Source organism: Scyliorhinus torazame, chromosome 4, assembly GCF_047496885.1.
Source record: "Scyliorhinus torazame isolate Kashiwa2021f chromosome 4, sScyTor2.1, whole genome shotgun sequence".
Classification (NCBI taxonomy): Eukaryota; Metazoa; Chordata; class Chondrichthyes; order Carcharhiniformes; family Scyliorhinidae; genus Scyliorhinus; species Scyliorhinus torazame.
The window spans coordinates 226,655,034-226,663,387 of NC_092710.1; the positions used below are offsets into that span (position 1 = coordinate 226,655,034).

Consider the following 8,354-nt stretch of genomic DNA (forward strand, 5'->3'; position numbering starts at 1 on the left):
ATATTGTATATATAGGATGCTGATTTAGGCGCTTTATGGTAAGGCCCCTGCACTACAGGTACAGGGGTAGGTCCCTGCCTGCTGGTTCCGCCCAGTAGGCGGAGTATAAATATGTGTGCTCCCAGTACAGCAGCCATTTCACCAGCTGCTGTAGGAGGCCACACATCTCAGTGTAATAAAGCCTCGATTACATCCTACTCCAGTCATTGTGTAATTGACCGTGCATCACCTTCCAGTGTTTACACTCATAATACATGCTCGGTAATTTAGATTGAAAAATATGAAGCACAACTGATGACAGGATCAGCTGAGTGAGGCAGACCTGAGGGATTTCTGAGCCTAAAGTGTCTGGAAAGTTTCAATCAGCAGCTGGGAAAACATTCTGCAACTATTTCATAGAATTTACAGTGCAGAAGGAGGCCATTCGGCCCATCGAGTCTGTACCGGCTCTTGGAAAGAGCACCCTACCCAAGGTCAACACCTCCACCCTATCCCCATAACCCAGTAACCCCACTAAGGGCAATTTTGAACACTAAGGGCAATTTATCATGGCCAATCCACCTACCCCGCACATCTTTGGACTGTGGGAGGAAACCGGAGCACCCGGAGGAAACCCACGCACACACGGGGAGGATGTGCAGACTCCGCACAGACAGTGACCCAAGCCGGGAATCGAACCTGGGACCCTGGAGCTGTGAAGCAATTGTGCTATCCACAATGCTACCGTGCGCCCGTCTTGTCATTCACCAAACACATTCCTAGATTTGCTTCTCAAACCACTGGCAGAGTTTTGCCTATCGTATACTCAATCCTAACTCACAGTGAGGGTTTCTCAGGAGCAGGTATAGAACTCCTTATATAATAACCTTGTATGGCAGTATCATGGGGGAGAAGAAGTAGTACAGGACAGAGTAAAGGCAAGGGCCGGGATTCTCTAAAATCACGGCTAAGTGTTGACAGCGGCGTAAACACCGGAGTGTTTCATGCCGGCGTCAATGGGCCTCTTGGCCCAGCGATTCCGTGGCTCACAGGGGGCCAGCACGGTGCCGGAGCGCTCCGCACTGCTCCAGCTGCCGTATGCGGCCCTGCACTGCTGGCCGCAGGTCTGCGCATTCGCACGGCGGCCGACCGCTGGTCCGCGCATGTGTGCAGCGGCCATTTCCGCACTGGAGCCGCGCAACATGGCAGAGCCACACAGCACGCCGGCACGGAAGAAGGTAGGCCTGTCGCCCCCCCCCAGATCACGCCCGCCGATTGGTGGCCCCGGATTGCAGGCCTGGCTGTCGTGGAGGCCGCGGAGACTGATCCCCTCCCCCCCACCCCCCCCGCGCCCACCAGAATGGCCACCGCATCCGCGACGCCTAGCTCCCGCCGGGTGGAACCATACATGAACCATGCCGGCGGGAACTCGGACGGTCGATAGTGGAGAATCGCCGCGGGGCCCTCTTTCAACGGCCCCCCCCGACCAGCGCCGCTGGAGAAGTCGCTGGAGAATCGCATCCTGGCATCGGACCCGATCGTGGGTCTGAAGCCCCATTCTCCGCCCCCGCGTCGAGCGCCATTTTGCCGCGGAGGCTAGGAGAATCCCAGCCAAGGAGTCAGGCAACAGTTAAGGAGGATTCAGTCCACCAAATAGGCAACCGCTCATAGAATATATCGGCAGCACCTGAGGACAGTACAGAGACAATGTGCATAAGAGTGCGCTTCACAAAAGTGGTAAGAGCTCTGTTACCTACTGCATCGCAACATTTTTTTAAATTCACTGGACGTGGACATAATTTGTTGCCCCCCCCCCCCTAATTGTCCTTGAACTGAGTGGCTTGCTAGACCATTTTTGAGGGCACTTTTTAAGAGCCAAATATACTGCTGTGGATCTGGAGTCACGTGTCATGTATAGGCCAGGCCAGATCCCTAAGGGGAGTTAACGAGCTCGATGAGCTTTTATGACAATCAACAGTGATTTCATGGTCATCATTAGACTTCCAATTCCAGATTTTAAAAATTGAATTCAAATTTTACCATCTAGCGTAGTCGCATTCAAACTCAGGTCCCAAGAGCTTTATCCTGGGTCTAGGAATTAATTACTAGTCCAGTGACAATACCACTAAACCACCATGAAGCTCACTCTGGCTATGACCTGAGGTTTATGACACAAACGTATTTAAAGTAGCCAATAGTAATATCTGTACTATTAGAAGCGCAGGTATACATTCATCGGGTGATTGCTACATTGTATTGAAGAACTGAGAGATTAATTATCGCATTACAGGACGGCAACAGTGTGTTAGGGCTAGCCATTGCTGGGGTCAGTGGCATCCACAGTACATCTCAGCTAGCTCATGATGAACCAGCTCAATCACACTCTTATTGTCCCCATTTTGTGTGATAACGTGCAGAATATTTTCTATTCCAATAGAATGTAGGCTGGAAGTTGGAACAATTCATTGATATTTCAAAATGTAGCACTCTCTGACCTTTTCAGGGGAAATAATAATTTCAAGCGTAGCTTGTAGATGACACATACTTTACGAGAATACTTGTGACGAATACATGTGAGTGGCTCGAACAGTGGCTTTTTGATATCTCACCAAGTGGTGAGCCTTCACATAGAGTCAGTGAATGTTGACAGCATATTTGATCAGGGAGATACTACAATCAATTCTAAATCTGTTCTGATCCCAAATAAAAGAAAAAATCCAGGCAGATATGAGGCTGGTTTCTCCGATTTTGCGGATAAGTGCCGACGCTGGCATGGGAACTGTACAGGCGGGATATTTCAATGGAAAACCTCCTGGGCGGGATTCTCCATTTTGCCGGCCCCCGGAGGTTTCCCGACGGCGTGGGCTGCCCCACAATGGGAAACACCATTGACCGGCTGACGTAACGGAGAATCCTGCCGGCTAGTCGGGGCAGAAATGTGGTGCGGCGGGGCGGAGAATCCAGACCCCTGTTTCTTGGCTGGTAAACAGACGACTGGGAAATGTGGTGATGGCTTTAGACACCCAGTTGCCCATTTGATTCAATTTTGTGATATTTCTTGAAATGACTGCTCAATATTCCCATCCAAAATAAAAGAAAATGCTGTTTAAATGTACAAATGGGATCCTATGTCAATTCCAGATGCCCAATTGCAATTCAATGCCCAGTTGCAATTTGAGTGAATCTCGTTAATTCACTGATTCAGAAGTCAGCCCCAAGTCCCACCTGTATAGTTGTTCAGCTGCCGGACAAGGTAATTGAAATGAACGCTGGAGATTACTTAGAAAATACTTTTTGGTGGATCGGAGATGGCTGAAGATTCTTATCTGACCTCAATGAGAATTCTCCTCCTGGCCCACAAAAATCCTGCAGTCTGTTGCTGACTAGTCTTCCCCTTTTCACAGACACAATCGCTCCCTGGTAGGACCGACTTGTTTTCCAGATCTAGGCAGAACATGGAAAATTTCAGATGCTAGTGAGCATCTATTTGGTGCCCCAATTCAGTGGTAAAGCTCAAATGGTGCCTGAACCTGAAAATGGTTAAGCCTCCACCTGTGCACTTGGCTGGGCACCGCAGGTGGACCATCATTTTCATGCCCGCTTTGGACTAAAGTTGACAATCCTTCCCATGGATTCCTTTGCCACTGCATCCTCATTCCATTAAAAGTTGGTTTGCACTTTTTTAAAAAATAGGGACAGAAAAGTTACCACCAAGCTGAAATGATTTTAAGGACAGCCATCTCTCCTATAGTGTATTATCGCAGACATATCTTCCACTGTACTTTAGAAACCAAAATTGGACGTATGACACAATCAAATAATATCAGAAGCTGAATGGTATGTATGCTTAGTACAGAGTTCTTTCACTCTTGGTACATGTTCTCAAATGCAATCAATAGAGCTGGAAATACAGCTTCACTGTCAACTGCAGTACGTGAAGTGATTTGGCTCAACATCACAAAGGTATTTACAATTTGCACAATTATTGAAATAATTCACAATATGTACAGTAAATCAACAAGCAGTTACAGAGTAGAGTCTTTAAGTCACCAATCCTTTTGCTTTTCTAAATGTAGATGTGCAGAATATGCACCAGTCGGTTCTGACTGTGAGCTGACATTGGAATTTATACTGACTAGAACCTTTTGTCCCCCTTTTGCTCCCCAACAGGCCATATTGCGTGGCTCTGATGTACATCTTTTACACAATAACTCACAACAGGAAATCCAGCTATTGAATGTTGGTGTCACAGGTGGTTTGCAGTCGAGCGGCGAAGAATTTCCTGTCAGGGGTGTGATTCAATCCAAAGAAAAAAATGTTTCTTTCCTGTTTAAATCTGATCAACAATAAAAAGACCCGCGCGGAGGACAAACGTGTACTCTTGCAACATTTACCTACGCTGTATTTTTTTGTTTGTCAGAGTGTAGACACAGTGGCTTCAATCATGAACAATAACATCAAAGCTGAACAGAGCACCATTGTGTAAATGTATATACAGTCCTTTTTAGAAAGGAACCATGGAATACTTAGTTCACATGCCTTCAAATGTCTGTCATGTAGAACCCAGAGTAGAAGCTACAATTTCTAAGAAATTTGTTCCAACAAGCTTCTGCCATCTTATGTTCATCAACAGGCACAGAACAAACTAATCATACCAAATGATACATATTGTTGCACTGTTTTTTATAATCGAATGTGTTATTTTTATTAATGGATTATTATTCAGTTATAATCAGTTTTAAATAACTGATAGGTTTGGCATTTAAATATTTTTGAAAGGTTGCATCAGAAACCTGTATATCACTCTTAAACTACTGATTAGGATAAATTGTGCAAGATGCAACAATAAAAATAACAACTAATATTTTGAATGCACCTCTAACATTGCACAATATCCTGAGGTGCTTCTTAAGAGTTTTATCAAACAACATTTGACATAGAGCCATTATCCAAAAGCTTGGCCAAAGAGGTGGATTTTGAAAGAGAGGTGCATGGAGAGAATTCCAGAAGTTAGGACCTAATTTAAGCACGGCCATCAATGGTTGTTGTTTCTCTTCCCACACCTAGTGGTGAACAAGACAGACTTTCATCTGTGTCCATAGCTATTTTTTCCTAGAACAGGTGGCTAACCTGTTGCCAGAAGTTCTCTTGCTCTTACAACCTGCCATTGACGTATGTTGGAAGAATTTTGCAGGTTTATACTCAACCAGTTGGCTGTGTTATGAGCGTGCTTTCCTTGGCCATCAGGTCCTGGGGATGGGTTCAAGCATGGGGCTTCTGGTTCAGAGGCAGGGATGCTCTCCACTGCATCACAAAACCTTCTCATCAATTGTGGAGCCATCAAAGTCAGGAATGCACAAGAGCCCTGAATCAGATGAGTATAAACATCTCAGAGAATTGCGGCATTGAAGGAGAATAAAGAGATGGGGAGGGGAGGGACCAGGGAAAGATTTGAAAACAAGGTTTTGGGCTTTAAAATCAAGGCATTGTTCAAGTGGAGCCAAGTTAGGTCAGTGGTCAGGACCAGCTGCTCAAACATTGGAGCACCATTTTGAATGACTGCCCCGATCTCTACAGCTCCCCCTTTCAGGAACTCCTGCTTTCAGAACCAACCCCCCCCCCCTCTCCTCTTCCTCCCAATATCCTTTACCCCACTGACCTTTCTTCAGCCCCCTCAGGCACCCCCTCACCTCCCCTTTCACGGGCATGGATCCCCCACCCCAATCCTTGGCAGTGCCAATCTGGCACCTGGGCACCTTGACACTGACAGCCTGGCACCCTGGCCGTGCCAACTAGGCACCCTGGAAGTGCCAGGTTGGCTCTGTTAGCACCTGGGTGCCCGGGGAGTGCCAGGGTACTACCCTGCCTTTTCCTTGACCAGTCACAGGGCTCTCATGGCCTGCGAGACCTCCCGAGGTGCAATCATACCTGATCTACGACTGTAGATACCATTTCTAAACAGCGCCCGGTGAGGCCTCGCAGGCGCAGCTGTTGACATCCAGGCGCCGGGTGAAAAAGGTGTCCGGATATTTAAATATGCCTAACGGCGTAGCGAGTATAGTGACTCACGATCGGCCTGGCGCGAAACCCAATTTGGGCCTCTCCCGGGATTCACCCATTGTGCCTGACTCACTGAATTGCTGAATCACGCCATTGTTTCTCTCTCTCTAAAGGAAAGACAAGCTTCTTAAGTGAGGATTTAATCTTCAGCTCTCTATATTTTCCAAAAGACAAAAGTATTCCAATTCCCAATGATGTCACAATTTGCCTTGATGAGCACACATACAGGCTAGAATTTTCTGGCCCTTCATGCCGATGGGATCATCCCACACCGCAGCGAGGGGTGCACTCAATGGGAAACCCCAGAAGATTCCGCCGCCATCCAATGGCGGGTCTCCTATGCCGCCGTGAAACACGCAGCGGGTTATGCAGAAAATCTCATCCACAGTCTTTTTATAAGATGTGAAAGAAATAACCACAGCTGCAGCCATTACATGAGTGTAGCCAATTCACTTACTGATATTATATTTGCGAGCCATAACAAATTCATTTTACCGCAGAAGGTATTTTTACCTGATCCTGTTTCATTCTCTTTATTGTAACCTAGTTCGGATTATTTTTCTCCATTGGCTCAATTTCAATTTGACTATGCGATGGGTTCAACACCATTTGTATTGGTCGCTCGCTACATCCCACCTAGTTTTTCTTCTCAATAACTATGGAAATAGTGAATGATTGTGACAATAATGACAATCCATAAATCCTAACTTTCTGCCTGCATCAAAAGCAAGAGTTGCACCTCTGTAGTGCAATACATTATTAGCCCATTGTTCAAATAGTATTAGTGCTGGAATGATTACCGCGGTACTAAAATAACTGGTACACCCACTCCAAGTGTTGACCTTTAAAACATCATTCATACAGTAATTTAAACTTTATCTGATTTTGACTTAATATTGTATCTAGTACATTATTAAAGTATAATAAATTTCTAGTAGCTTATCTAAACATAGGAACATACAAATTAGGAGTAGGACACTTGATCCCTCAAGACTGCTCCATCATTCAATAAGATCATGGCTGGTCTGATTGCAGCCACAACCCCACATTCTTGCCTACCTCTGATAACCTTTCACCCACTTGTTAATCAAGGATTTATCTAGCTTTGCTTCAAAAATATTCTAAGACTCTGCTTCCGTTGTATTTTGAGGAAGAAGGTTCCAAAGACTCACGACCCTTTGAGAGAAAATACTTCTCCTAATCTCCATCTATGAGTGACTCCTTTATTTTTAAACAGTGACCCCTCATTCTAGATTCTCTGACAAGAGGAAACATCCTGGGTGGGTTTCTCCATCCCACCACGCCAGATTTATGGTTCAGCACGCCGTCGGAATGCTCTGTTTCACCGGCCAGTCAATGGGGTTTCCTATTATGCAGCAGCTCTGCGCTGTCGTGAAACCCTCGGGCTGCCGGCAAAATGGAGCATCCCGACGGCATAGAATTCAGACCCCTGTTCCCACCCACCCTTTCCTAGTATTAGTTCAGTAAAAGGCAAAGAAAAACACAAATGGGTGACAGTGAATTGGCAGCATATGCTTCATGCACTTCACCTAATTTTTCCATCCAAAAGAAAAATAAATTGCCCTTGGTGCAACATGGGCTATCAACTCACCTCCACCATTTTGTGCTTTTGCCAAACATCAACAGCATTGCGAAGGTAAACGACAGGGCTTAATACTATCCTGCTAATAGGAACATCAGAAATATAAAATCCTGTTCCGCTGCCATTCAGTAAGATCATGGTTGTTCACCGAACGTCATTTTGCCGCATTTGCCCCAAAATGAATCCATTAATTTGGATTGGATTGGATTGGATTTGTTTATTGTCACGTGTACCGAGGTACAGTGAAAAGTATTTTTCTGCGAGCAGCTCAACAGATCATTAAGTACATGAGAAGAAAAGGGAATAAAAGAAAATACATAATAGGGCAACACAACATATACAATGTAACTACATAAGCACTGGCATCGGATGAAGCATACAGGGTGCAGTGTTAATGAGGTCAGTCCATAAGAGGGTCATTTAGGAGTCTGGTAACAGTGGGGAAGAAGCTGTTTTTGAGTCTGTTTGTGCGTGTTCTCAGACTTCTGTATCTCCTGCCCGATGGAAGAAGTTGGAAGAGTGAGTAAGTCGGGTGGGAGGGATCTTTGATTATGCTGCCCGCTTTCCCCAGGCAGCGGGAGGTGTAGATGGAGTCAATGGATGGGAGGCAGGTTCGTGTGATGGACTGGGCGGTGTTCACGACTCTCTGAAGTTTCTTGCGGACCTGGGCCGAGCAGTTGCCATACCAGGCTGTGATGCAGCCCGATAGGAT

At 45.9% G+C, this 8,354-nt stretch overlaps 1 long non-coding RNA gene across 1 annotated transcript; it reads left to right on the forward strand.

Annotated features, from left to right (window-relative positions):
* The first annotated feature begins 1,393 nt into the window (after positions 1-1,393).
* On the forward strand, positions 1,394-4,372 carry LOC140410795 (uncharacterized). Its single transcript, XR_011940746.1, has 2 exons — positions 1,394-1,716; positions 4,150-4,372. It is a non-coding gene; the product is annotated as an uncharacterized lncRNA (long non-coding RNA).
* Positions 4,373-8,354: the final 3,982 nt, after the last annotated feature.